This window comes from Lactuca saligna, chromosome 4, assembly GCF_052625555.1.
Source record: "Lactuca saligna cultivar CGN05327 chromosome 4, ASM5262555v1, whole genome shotgun sequence".
NCBI lineage: Eukaryota > Viridiplantae > Streptophyta > Magnoliopsida > Asterales > Asteraceae > Lactuca > Lactuca saligna.
In genome coordinates, this window is record NC_136420.1 from 35139997 (window position 1) to 35153434 (window position 13438).

Below are 13438 nucleotides of genomic sequence, written 5' to 3' on the forward strand. Positions count from 1 at the left end.
TTATATTTATATGTTGGGCTTATGATCCATGTTGGACTAAGTTTATGTATGGATACATAAATAGTCGGGCCACATAAACCATGGATCATAAATCCATGGGTACGGGTTAGGGTTAACACGTAACCTTTGGAATCCCACATATAAATATGTTACTCCATAGCCAAAATCATGACATATGTATTCTTGGAGAGTACGGACGATTTTGGTGGCTAGGATTCTCTCTCAAATGTCATCCTTTGTCCTAGATGTGTTGTGATTTCATTTGATGCATTCATACTAGTGGTGCTAAGTTCTTAAAGGCCAAATACAGCAAGTTCTACAAGCTACATAAAGAGGTAAACTCATAACTGGTATTTTATATTGTTTATGCCAATTGCATGCTAGTTGCAAGCTTAATGATTTGGAACTAATATTACATGTATAATTAGAGAAAACATATATCCAAAGCATTTAGGTTTGTATGTGCACCATAGGATATTGTAGTATACGAAAACCCAATGGTGGTATCAGAGCCATGAGTTGTTTTATATTATACTTGATGTTATTATTGGTTTTCAAGTGAAAAAACTTTTTTTTTTGTGCTGTCTGGACAGTAGACTCGCCGAGTCCACTGGGGAACTTGTCGAGTTCACCTTACAATTCAACCAACTCGTCGGGTCAGTTCATGCACTCGACGAGTTGGTGCCCCTGACATGACAACATATTTCCGATTTTTTTGGCCTGTTTTGGATTAGGTTCATTACCACAAAATGTTTTGGTTCATAAAATTTGATTTTGATGCTATTGTAATGATTATCCTCGTCCAAAAACAAGATAATTGTCAAAGTTTCAAGATTTGTATTAGTTTATATGATTAGCTAATTTCTTGAAAATTATTGATGTGAATTATCTTTACTTATGAGTTTAATCTTGGATCATAGACAATTACTTGATTATTGTGTTAATTAGAATATTTGATCTTAATGTTTTTTTTATGAACTCCATAACTTGTCCTCAAGTTATGGAAAATGAAAAAAAAAATTCTTTTAAAAGAGTTATTAAAACTCATAGGTTATGAAAAATGGAAGAGTCTCATTTTTAATGGTGTTACTGTATTCCATAACTTGTCCTCAAGTTATGGAACTTTAAAAGTTTTCAATAAAAACCTTATTAATCTCATAAGTTATGGAATCCAAAAGTTTTTGAAAAGATCAAAACTTGCCCTCAAGTTTTGGAATTTGTAAATGTAAAAGTCTATATTTTGAAACATTTAATTCCAAACCCTAAAATTTTAAAGTTTACAATTCTACCCTTATACTATTATAATATTATAGGTTTAATATTTATATATGTGTATAAGAACAAAGTCATTCTTACTGTTAGTAGGCCTCATTCACAAAGTCGGTCTGTAAGGGGGTATAAGGTTACTGCCTATAAAATGACAGTTTAATGGGTGACCACTCTCACCCACCGCTTCCTTGACTGGTGGAGGGTCGTTAGCCGAACGAGTAGGATATGACACTAATTCTACCTTCATTAAAAGTATAATGATAAATATAAAGTAACTAAACTTTTATTAAATTCTCAATCTTAGTTACTTTAGGAAAAATGTGAATATGGTGCTAACCCATGAAATTGCACTTTGCACCTTGTTAAGTCGATAATGGAGCGTGTGTGGTTAACCGACACACTAATCTGGGACTGACAGTGCACGGAAAAGGGTATCTTGGTGTTAATCATAGATCAATGGAGCATGTGTGGTTAACCCATGAATATAGTATGTTGAATATGTTTGGTTATTTTGCTATAAAAGTGTTTTATACGAAAAAATGTGTTATGATAAGCTACGATTCATGTTTATTTTGAGTAAATAACATATAAAACTCTTACACTTTAGAATCACCAACAAAAAAAATGCATAATATTACTTTCTTGGTAAAAATAGTTATAAAAAGTGCACCATATGATTTTTGGCAAAAAGAAAAGATTTTAAATGTTGCCATCACTTTCATAAAATGACTAGAACTAGTTAGTTGTCATCATTTATTACAAAAATTGTTTTGTTTGCTTAATTGGTTATATCTAGTGCCTTAGATGTAAGAAAACTACATGCTTCAAATACACATAACATCTTTTAAGCATAAATACGATAATGTATGAAACGAACAACAACGATACGACAAATACACGAAAAATAATTATATAAAAATATAATTATTACATACGATAATTATCATGGACATTTTGATAATTATGAATGCAAAGGAGATTTCATAATATTTACAAACAACGAAAAAGATCATGTTGAATAGTTATATGAGACATTTTCTTCATAGTATTAAACAAGTATCGTAGTGAGTCCTCGATTGTAACCAAATCTTAAATGAGCGGGATAGTTGTGTATAGATCTATACGAGATTGACAATCCCCACCTATAATTGTTCGCTACAGCTACGATCGACGGGTCTGGGTGACAAATGTCTTAACATATCACGACGTTTGAAGAATGTCGGGCAGGCGCACGCCATAGTCGATAGCAGGGTTATAATCACTCACAAATAACTACAACAAATATTTATTGTTTTCATAATACCCTCTTTAGTCTTACACAATTATAAAACTTCATTTTTATACTCAGTATAAGTAAGTATTTACTATTGCATTATGGTTTTATGGTTTTAAAACCACATCTATATTTAAGAAAATATTGTTTTTCTTGATACGAACACTACTGAATTTACAAAGGAAATACACAATTTTCTCACTACAAAATCTTATGAACTCACCAACATAACGTTGACACTTTCAAAACCACTTGTATTCTCAGGTAATCATTAGTTAGAAGACACTAAGCTTTTGGTAAGTGACGCGAAGACGCCACACTTGTTTATTTTGTTTTCATACAGTAATTAGATTTGAAACAATTAACATTTGGAACATGTAACTTATCTAATTATAATGTATGATGGTTGTTTATGTACTTGTTTTCAACGTATTTAATTATCGTGATACTATGCTCTCGTTGACGATTCCGCCATCCGGTATGGGGGTGTGACATATAGTGAGAAAACCCACCTGAGCTAAACGACAGAAGCTCAACAATCAACGGTTAAAGGTCAAAATATCGATAGTCAACATTTGGTCAAATAGGCGTGCAACGGTCAATACATGTATGCTCATGTATGTTTTTCTATATTTTCCCTACATTTTATTAAATTACATGTTACATGTGATAAAAAATGTTGTTCCTGGTGATAATAACAAGATTTTCAAATATTTCAGATCTGAAACAAATATATGTTATATATGAAGAGATAGATCCTTTATGTCTATATCGGAATAATAGATTCTATTTTGCAAAAAAAACATTGAGCATATTTGTAGCAAATGCATGTATGATCCATTCTTCTTTAAGTTTAAGTTATTTATTATAATCATGCTTTTGGTTTTTGATGCCTTTCTATAATTTGATAAAACCAAATGTAATCAAGATAAGTAAGGATGTGAGTGGAGGCACAAATGGGTATTGATTGATATATGTGGTATTATATTATTACTTTATTATTATTATTATTATTATTATTATTATTATTATATATATATATATATATATATATATATATATATATATATATCCAATACTCTTATTCATGTTTATTGTAACATCATGTTTTGAGAAGTTCTTATTTCAGGATTTTGGACAATAAATGGATCAAGTAAACGCCTTGGGATTTAAGGGAATATGGGTTATACCCTACTGGATGTTGATAATATTGGTTATGTGATCCAAGCCCTTGGTTTGTGCTTTGGAGTCAAAGGGTAAAATGGGAAAAGTGTTGTTTCAGACTTCTTTCGTAAATTAAGGATTTTAGTTTGGTATGTTTTAATTCAAAACTAATTAGATAGAACTGTGAGGCTCTTTAATACCTTTATGTGCATATAAAGAACGTTGAAAACGGAGTTGAAACAGATAAGTTATGGTTGTTTGAAGTTGAAGTGGAAACAATGGGGTTGTCATACGTAGGTCGTATGAGAGTTATGCAAAGCGTCACTGCTACGCAGGGCATAACAAGGTTATACAGGGCGCAACTTGCTAAGTGTGGATCGTGTTCTTGATGTGTGACAATCGTCAATCTTGAGTCAAGTCAAGTCATCAAGTCTAGCCGGTCAACTCGATTAAACCTTGTGTATTAGGGTTTGTGTTATGTTCATACTGTATAACTTGCTATATTAATGGGAAAACATCACTTGAGAAAAGTCTTGTGTTAAAATTTCCTAAGCCCTAGTGCTAATCAATGAACTAAACTGATAAAAACCATGTTGCATACTCATGGGGAGTGTGTGGGATCCTTAATCATGACTTAACGGGGCTCAAGAAACTTGCATAGCGGAGCCAAACACTCACAAATACCACACTTGAAATCTCTCTAAAATATATTTTTGTATGAGAAATCTCTCCAAAAATGTCAAATCTCTCCAAGTATGTGAAATCCCTCTCAAATATCTCTTTGTATGAGAAATCTCTCCAAGAATGTCAAATCTCTCCCAAATCTCTCAAAGTATGTGAAATCTCTCTCAAATATCTCTTTGTATGAGAAATCTCTCCAATAATGTCAAATCTCTCCCAAGTCCCTCCAAGTATGTGAAATCTCTCTCAAATATCCCTTTGTATGAGAAATCTCTCCAAGAATGTCAAATCTCTCCCAAATCCCTCCAAGTATGTGAAATCTCTCTCAAATATCTCTTTGTATGAGAAATCTCTCCAAGAATGTCAAATCTCTCCTAAATCTCTTTAAGTATGTGAAATCTCTCTCAAATATCTCTTTGTATGAGAAATCTCTCCAAGAATGTCAAATCTCTCCCAAATCTCTCCAAGTAGGTGAAATCTCTCTCAAAAGTTTCCCGTAACTTTTTGGAATCATTCGGGTCATACCGACCCTTAACCGGGTCAAAAACGGCTTAAAACGGGGCGAAAACGAGAAAAATAGGCTTTAGGAACCGAAACCGGGAAGAGAGGCCTCTTAGGACCAGAACCGAGCCTCTGGTGGCTGAGGCATGCGAGACCGAGCCTCGGTCTCTGCCTCTCTCGGTCTCTCTTCTGGTCGCTCGGTCTCTGCCTTCTCACGCTCTGCCTCTCTCGGTCTCTTCTGGTCGCTTGGTCTCTGCCTCTCTCGGTCTCATCTGGTCGCTCGGTCTCTACCTCTCTCGGTCTCTTCTGGTCGCTCGGTCTCTGCCTCTCTCGGTCTCTTCTGGTTGCTCGGTCTCTGCTCCGCCTCTCTGTCTCTTCCCTCCTCTCGGTCTCTGCTCCTTCTCTCCTCTCTGTCTCTTTGCGCCCCTCTGTTTTCTCCTCCCCCTCTCGGTTCCTACCCTCTCTCTTCTCCCCTCTTGGTTTCTACCCTTCCTCCTCTCGGTTTCAGCATCAGAAGGCCGAACCTCGGCCAGATTTCGGAAATTTGTCACTTTTAGCCCATTTTTGATATTTTTAACATTTTGAGCCCGTTTTTCGTGATTTTAAAGCGGGATTTTCTCCAGAAATTATATTTTAACATAATAAACTCTAAATATTCATAATTTAAACATATTTTTATGAAAATCATTATCTAAATAATAAAGATCTAATGGGGGATTTATTTAAGGTGGAGTGTTGACTTTGCCTTAACTTATGACACAAGCAACCACCCCATACCCACTCTATGACCAGCCATACCTCTCCACCTTACCTATGTCACTTCAATGTCCCTTACACTCAAATTACACTCACTCCCACATTTTTTTGAGCTGGAACAAACACCCACTCTCCTCATTTTCTCTCATTGCTCTCATTCCACTAAGTAACAAACACCATTTTTCTCTCAAACTCTTTCTACACAAATTTCGAGATTCAAGGCTGGTTTCAAGTGTTCTTCCACTCTTAGTAAGTAAAAAATTCATCCTCCCTATTATTATTTCACTTCATTCTACTCAAATCTTTGATTTCTTACACAAACTCCATAACTATAATGTTAGATTCTCGAAAATCTTCAAGGCATCTCCAAGTGTTCTTGGATTAAACACTTCCATTCTTCAACAATCATCTACTGAAATCACTTAAGGTGAGTTCATACCCCTACATTTTCATGTTTTCTCAAGTTTTCATGGGGGGGGGGGGGGGATACAAGCTAAAACACTAAGAACATAACTAAAATTTTCTAACAGCCTTCATCAGAAAAGTTCAACTCCATTCACGGACTGTTTTGGGCATCTTAAACATTTTTGTTTTCAAAACTGTACAAGTTGCAAATAGTTCAAGTTCTTAGCTTTAAAATGGCTACTTGCACATCTCCATACGATTTTTCTACAATTTATGGTGATTTTTACAAAACTGCCTATCATTTCAAACAACAATCCGGACCAGTCTGTGATTTTGGACTTATTCACCCAGGTTGGAGGTCATTAAAATTCGTGATAAAAAATATGAGTAAACTAGACACATTTTGTGAACTCTCAGAATTTACGGATCTAGTTTTCGACTTCGTATGATTTTTCTATGATTTTTCCAAAACAGGGCAGAATGGCTAAAGTTAGCCAACAACATGTAAATATCATAACACTTTGTATTATGTTGAGCAAAGTGTATAATCATGAGTTCTAATTATTGAATGTGTTTCCTTGTTAGTTTGTCGTCATGAACTGAAACTAAGTAATTCATAATAAATATTATTCATTCATTTAGAACGCGTATATTAAACTATAAAAAGTATAGTTTGATAAATTCATAACACTAATACATATCTATAAAAGAGTTCATACATATTACATACATTTTAGATAAACTATAATAGGTATAGTCTATGATACATCACTCAACACACTCGTACAAAAAGGGTACATTTATACAAGAAAGATTTATATTCACACACATTTCACGTAAACTTGTTAACCTATGTTGTGAGACTCTCTCTCTCCCCGTACGTCCGAGTGCGGGATATAATTCCTGGTAGTTATAATCAGAATCTCCTTGAGGGAGAACGTGATACTTGTATATAGATCTATATTGGTTTTGACACCCCACACCTTGCTGCTAGCTACAGTGGGACCTGCAGGTCTACGGGTGACAAATGTCATTTCATTTTCACGACGCCTGAGAAACGTTGTGGCAGGTTCACATAGTCACAGTATGATTATAGCAACTCACCTAGGGAGATAACAATTCATAAAGTTTACGGGATTTCATAAAACCGAAGTAGGTTTTAGGTTGATTTAAAAATTTACTTTCCATATCATTTCAAACTCACGACATTTCTACTAAGTAAGGATGATTTCTTATACATTTTGGTCTTTGGTTATAAGGCTACATTATAAGGATTTTAAGGAAAATATCGGATTTTTCTGAAACAAACGCGACATTTATATGTGAAAGACTTCTACTAAGTTTTATAATAAAAGCTTATGAACTCACCAACCTTTGTGTTGACACTTTTCAAACAACTTGTATTCTCAGGAGAACACTAACCAGGTAATCAAGTGCTTTTGAGGATGGGACGTTAAGGCGTCAAACTTTTCATATTTTGTCAACATATTGTAATTGATTTCGAATCATGTGATTCATACAAGTGATGTAACTTTTTCAATTATATATATATATATATATATATATATATATATATATGTTGGTTGTGTTTGCTTAAATTACTATTGAAATTGTGGTTATGATACTATACATGAAGTCCTCCACCCCCGGACGTTTCCGCCATCCTTGGTTTGGGGGTGTGACATGATGGGCTATGCATGGCGTAACTTAGATTACGCAGAGCATAATCACGACATATCAAAACCCTAATATTTGGTTTTTAGCCCTGTTTAAGGGCTCTAACTTTTGGGAAATCATCTCATGACCATCCTCCATCACTTAAGATCATTCCTTGAGAAACCCTAGCCTACTCTCACTTTTTTTGAGCCTTGACATCATTTTATGAGCTTATATCTCCATTGGAAGGTGAAATCTTGAACAAGGTGGTGGCAAATTGTATAGAAGAAGGGTTCAAGTATGGATACAACAAGGTTACTTCATTCCTGGACAATTATGAGTAAAAAGCTTCAAACTTGCTCATTGGTTTCATAGATCTAGTTATTTGTCATGTTTGCCACTTTTGGTCCCTTGAGCTTGTGTGTTGAGAGTTGTAAGAACTCTAGTACCTTTGAGCTATATGGAACACTCTTGGGACTTATTGGAGCTGGAAAGTTATGCTTTGGTGCTTGTTCATTAAGTCATGCAAGTTTTGTTAGCATTTTTGGTCATTTTAGTGCATAAAGTTTATATATTGAAAGTTTGTGACCATGTTATGGATAAAGTTGGAAACTTTATCCATCTAAACATCATATTGATTCAACTTGAAGGTTGGAGACTTAGACTTAATGGATTAAGATGAGAAAGATGCATTTTTGGTCCTTTTGAGACTTAAAGACTAGATCTTGGTTGTTTGGTCTATCATAATGGATAAAGTTTTAAACTTTATCCATTACGGAGCTATTAGAACCATATATGAGCTTTGAGTGAAATGTCTTAACGTATTAAGTGCTTAAAATAAAGTTTGGCAGGGGACATCGTACGTGGGGCGTAATTTGGGCTACACTCAGCGTAACCTGATTCTTGCCCGTTTTTTTGGATAAGACTCTACGCCTTGTGTTGAGTAAAATGTACGCCACACGTAAGTCAACGAAAGGTTGACTGTTGACTTTTGGTCAACGGTGAGGGGTTAAGGACATAGAACGACAGGATGTTCTTTTGCCCAAATGAGGATTTATATTGGTATTTGGAATTTCTAAGTTGGAGTATTTACTTTAATTACTAATTAGAGTTTGGTTTTGGATAGGTTTAGTGAGAGAGACTTTAGCACCGACAACTTGTGTGCCAGATATCTTCATTTACCGATCGAGGTGAGTATTCTCGTTGTACTCGTGGTTCGAAGGCACCAATGTCATCCCACTAGATTATGTTGTGTATAATGCTAATTGTCATTGTGACCTTTGTATGTATGTGTGGGTTGAAATATACCCAGTGCTAGGCCCATTGATATATATTGGGTTGAAATATACCCCATGGTTGGTCCTATTGATGTTTATTGGGTTGAAATTGTTGGATTAGGTGTATAAGCCAATAACTAAATTGGTATATACTTGAATTATTAACAAAGTCCTTTTGGGTTGCCCTCAAGCATGGTAATTGAATATGATTACTGTAACATCCCGAATTTCAGAAGTATGACTTAAGGGTTTAAAGTGTAATTTCGAAGAAGGGACTCGACGAGTAAGTATGCTTAGTCGCTGAGTCGGAGCGGGTTTGGGTCGCGAATTAAGTGACCAACTCGCCGAGTCCGAAGCTGGGCTCAACGAGTTGGTGCTGGAAGGAGAAAACCCCTAATCTTAGGGTTTTCACCCTATTTAAAGGACTTTATGTCCTTCTCCCAGCCTCCTATTCCCCCATAGAGTTCCAGACAACCCTAATTTCGTGTGAGACTTCATTTGTTGAGGAAATTGGAGCTTGGAAGAGGAATTCGGTGTAAGGTGTAACATCCCAAAAATCAAGTATACCTTATGAACCTTCATCTTTGAGCAGTTAGCACATTTGGCCCTTGATAAGGAAATGCATGTTTGGCGAGTATGCGGGGCGTACTGGGGTGTACGCTCAGCTTACTCGTCCGCGTCTTGAGCGGGAAGGGTCGCCAGGTACGCGGGGCGTACCCGACCCAGAAGAGAAACCCTAATATGTTGAGCCTCCCTATTTAAGCAACCTTAAGTTCCTTTTGTTGGCCACCTTTTCCAGAGCTTTGCCATTTCAAAACCCTAAATCTCGTTCATATAGCAAGGGAGTGTTTAGGAGGGCTTTGTATTGTGTTCTTGGCCATTTGGAGCAAAGTGATAGCCTTGGAAGAGGAAGGGTTGGAGCTCAAGCTTTTGGATCCGAGTTTAGCAGTGAAAGAAGCTTCATTTCGAGGTAAAAAGCTTCAAGCTTTGCATCTTTTCTGTTCATGCTTTGTAGAGAGAATTTTTAGGGGTTTTGGTCCCCAAGTTCATAGATTTTTGAGTAGTTGAGCTCATAGAAGCCGAGATCTGTCCCATAGTAGCTCATTTAGTGTTGTAATGTGATAAAAATCCAATCTTGGTTGTTAAAGGTTGTTCATGCATGAGATATGGACCTTTTAAGGTTGGAAATTAAGTGTTTTGAGTGTTGGAGACTTCCAAAACCATGCAAAGGCTTAAAGTCACGAACTTTATGGATTAAGTCATATTAGAGACCTGAATGAAAAGGAGGAGAAAGCTGGGAGTTACGGTGTGCGTAATCCCAGTACGCGCGACGTAAGGGGCCGCGTACCCCGATTCTGTGAAGCCTCCGGGTACGCTCAACGTACAGATCTGGCACACGTCACATACCTCAGAAGGTTGACTTTTGTTGACTTTTAGGTTTGGTCAACTTTTGGGTATTTGAGCCATGAGAGGGGTAAAATGGTCTTTTACCCTTATGAGAATGATAGGAAAGGAAAGAGTCTAGCCTTAGGGAAATGTATTAATGAGAAGTGTTTGTTATGATTAGGCGGAGGCTAGATCTTATCTTACAGAGTCCGAGATTTACCCGAGGTGAGTCTTCTCACTATACTGTACCCGGAAAGGTACCTATGTGTGACCGGAAGGTCTTGTATGCTATGAGATGCATGTATTGTATGCTATGTGTTGCATGTTATGTATGTGATATGTATGTTATGTATGATATGGACCGAAAGGCATTATAATATGGACCGGAAGGTCAGGGAGTCATGGACCGGAAGGTCGGTATGGGTAGGACCGAAAGGTCTACCGAGACTGCGACGGAAGTCCCCTGAGACACATGGACTGGAAGGTCATGTAGAGTATGGCCTGGAAAGGCGTATATGTGTAAGTGGTATATGGGGAACTCACTAAGCTTATTGCTTACAGTGTTTATGTGTAATGTGTTTCAGGTACTAATGAAGACCGTGGGAAGGCGTCTGTGTGACCCGTACACACACGGATGGATTTGGATATGTTTTGATCTTGGGATTTGATATTTTTTGTAAAATGACCATGTTACATTGGATTTTATGGTTCTGTATTGAATGAAATTACGTTCTAAAAATGAAAAAATTGTTTTGAAAATTTACGTCGTTACATAAGGAGCTTGAGGAATTAGAGGCTAGCATCAAGGGGCTTGTGTAGATTTGGGATCTACATCAGTTTGGGCACATTTCAGAGGTAAGAAGCCATAATCTTGAGCTATTTCCGTTTTGGTTCATCCTTGGTGGTTGATTTGGAGTTCCTTCTATTTCAGGTTTGGAGTTTGGATATGAGGTTGCTACTCCAGATCTAGGCTTGTGATGGTCCAAAATGTCATAAAGCTTTTGTTTAAAAGTTGTTGGTGAATCCCCTTAGTCTTTAACCCTAGCCCTAGTATGTTTTGGGCCTATATCTCCTTGGTTTCACGTAAAGTTTGCAACTTTATGTGAGTGTTAGATTGTAGAAGAGTGGATCTATGGATTAGAGCCCCTGCATGGCTCGAAAAGCCTCTGAATGGATTGAGAACTGGAGAGACTCGGTGAGTCAAATAAGTGTACTCGACGAGTTGAATGAACATGTGCATGGACTCGACGAGTTGGAAGAACATCTCGGTGAGTCTGCTAAAGATTGCCTTGGACTCGGCGAGTTTGATCTTGGACTTGACGAGTCAGGTCGCATAACCCCAACCTCTTTTGGTTAAAGCCTTGGATTAAGTGAGTCGGTTGGCGACTCAGTGAGTTGGACAGGATGGGACTCAGATCGTTGGACTTGGCGAGTCTTGGGGCGACTCGGCGAGTTAAGATGTGCTATGAGAGTTTTCTGGGTATGGGAAATCGGCGCGTTGACGGGTTGACTCGGCGATTAGAGTCAACCAGGAAGGTTGACTTTGACTGAGGACTTTGACTTTGACCAATACTTGACTAGTTTGACTTCCAAGGGTACTTTGGTAATATTGGTATTTATGGAATTGGTTCTATGGTAGTGTTCTGTGGTGAAGATCGTGTCGGTGGGCGGAGCAACTTGGTCTTATATTTTCAGTCGGCAATTGCATGTGAGTTATCCTCACTATATCAATAGGGTCTAAGGCACCAAGGTCGACCCTTTTAGTTGTTATCATGGTTACAGTATGTTACATGTGGTTATGATATATTAGATCGGTATCCGGATAGACAGTATGTTGTCATGCTCTTATGATCCGTTAGGATTGGTATGTTAGTGACCTGGTTAGGTTGGTGTTTTGGTTATGAGAGATTACTATGATCGATGATATGTGAGATAGTTATATCTAATATCTGTACGTGTACTGGTTGATGTGCTTATTGATTTGTTAGATCGACGTCCTGGTAATTAGGATAGTATTATGTTAGTGACCTGGTTTAGGTCGGTATCCTGGTATATAGGATGATGCTATGTTAGTGACCGATTAGGTTGGTATCCTGGTTAGGATGTTGCTATGCTTTATGATATGCCAGATCGATTTTTTTGTCTACAGACTATTATGTGATTACTTGTTATATGTGCACATGGTTATTTGCTTGATGTTTGGGTTGATGCGGTCCTACTTTGTGCTGAAGGCCAACATACCCTACGAGCGGTCCGGATAGAATGTAGGCCCGTATGGTGGTCCAGTCATACCGAAGGCGCGGGATAGATCCAGATAGATTGAGGGCCCGGTGCGGGCGGTCCAGTTATACTGTAGACTTAGAGCGTGGACTAGGTAGACTGAAGGCCTGTTGAGGGTGGACCAGTCACGCTGCAGACTTGAGAGACATGGTTGTTCTGTATTTGTGATATGATATGATATGATTACCGTTGTATGTGGTTGGTATTTTGGGGGCAACTCACTAAGCTTTCGGGCTTACAGTTCGGTGTTTTGTTTCAGGTACTTCGGGAGATCGTGCCAAGGCGATGGCGTGATCGTACCACTCCTCATGTTTTATGATTTATGTGATATGGTTATGGGGAATACTCTGATGTTTAAACTATTTTAAAAACAAATGTATGTACTTAATGGTTTTTGAATGAATTAAAATGTTTTAATTTGGCTCGAATTTTATGGTGTTACAATTACTTTTACAGAGAGATTGATTTTTTGATTTATTATATGATTAATAAACAACAATAAATGTTTTGTTAATATATTATAAGAATAATATATTAATTAGAACTAGTATTATTTAATTAAGAATTAATCAAAAATTATTTAAAATTAAATTTGGAATTAATTTGATTAATTAATAGTGCAATGACCTAAGTTGTAATTATTCAATAGTTGAGCAGAAAGCCTTTCAAAACCTTCCTAGTGATGGACGGTTTTAAGGAGTCATATAAGGCTTATAGAGCATGCCTTGGAGATAATTAAGAAAACAAATAATTAGATGATTTAAGATATTGCTATTTTAATCAAGTAAGG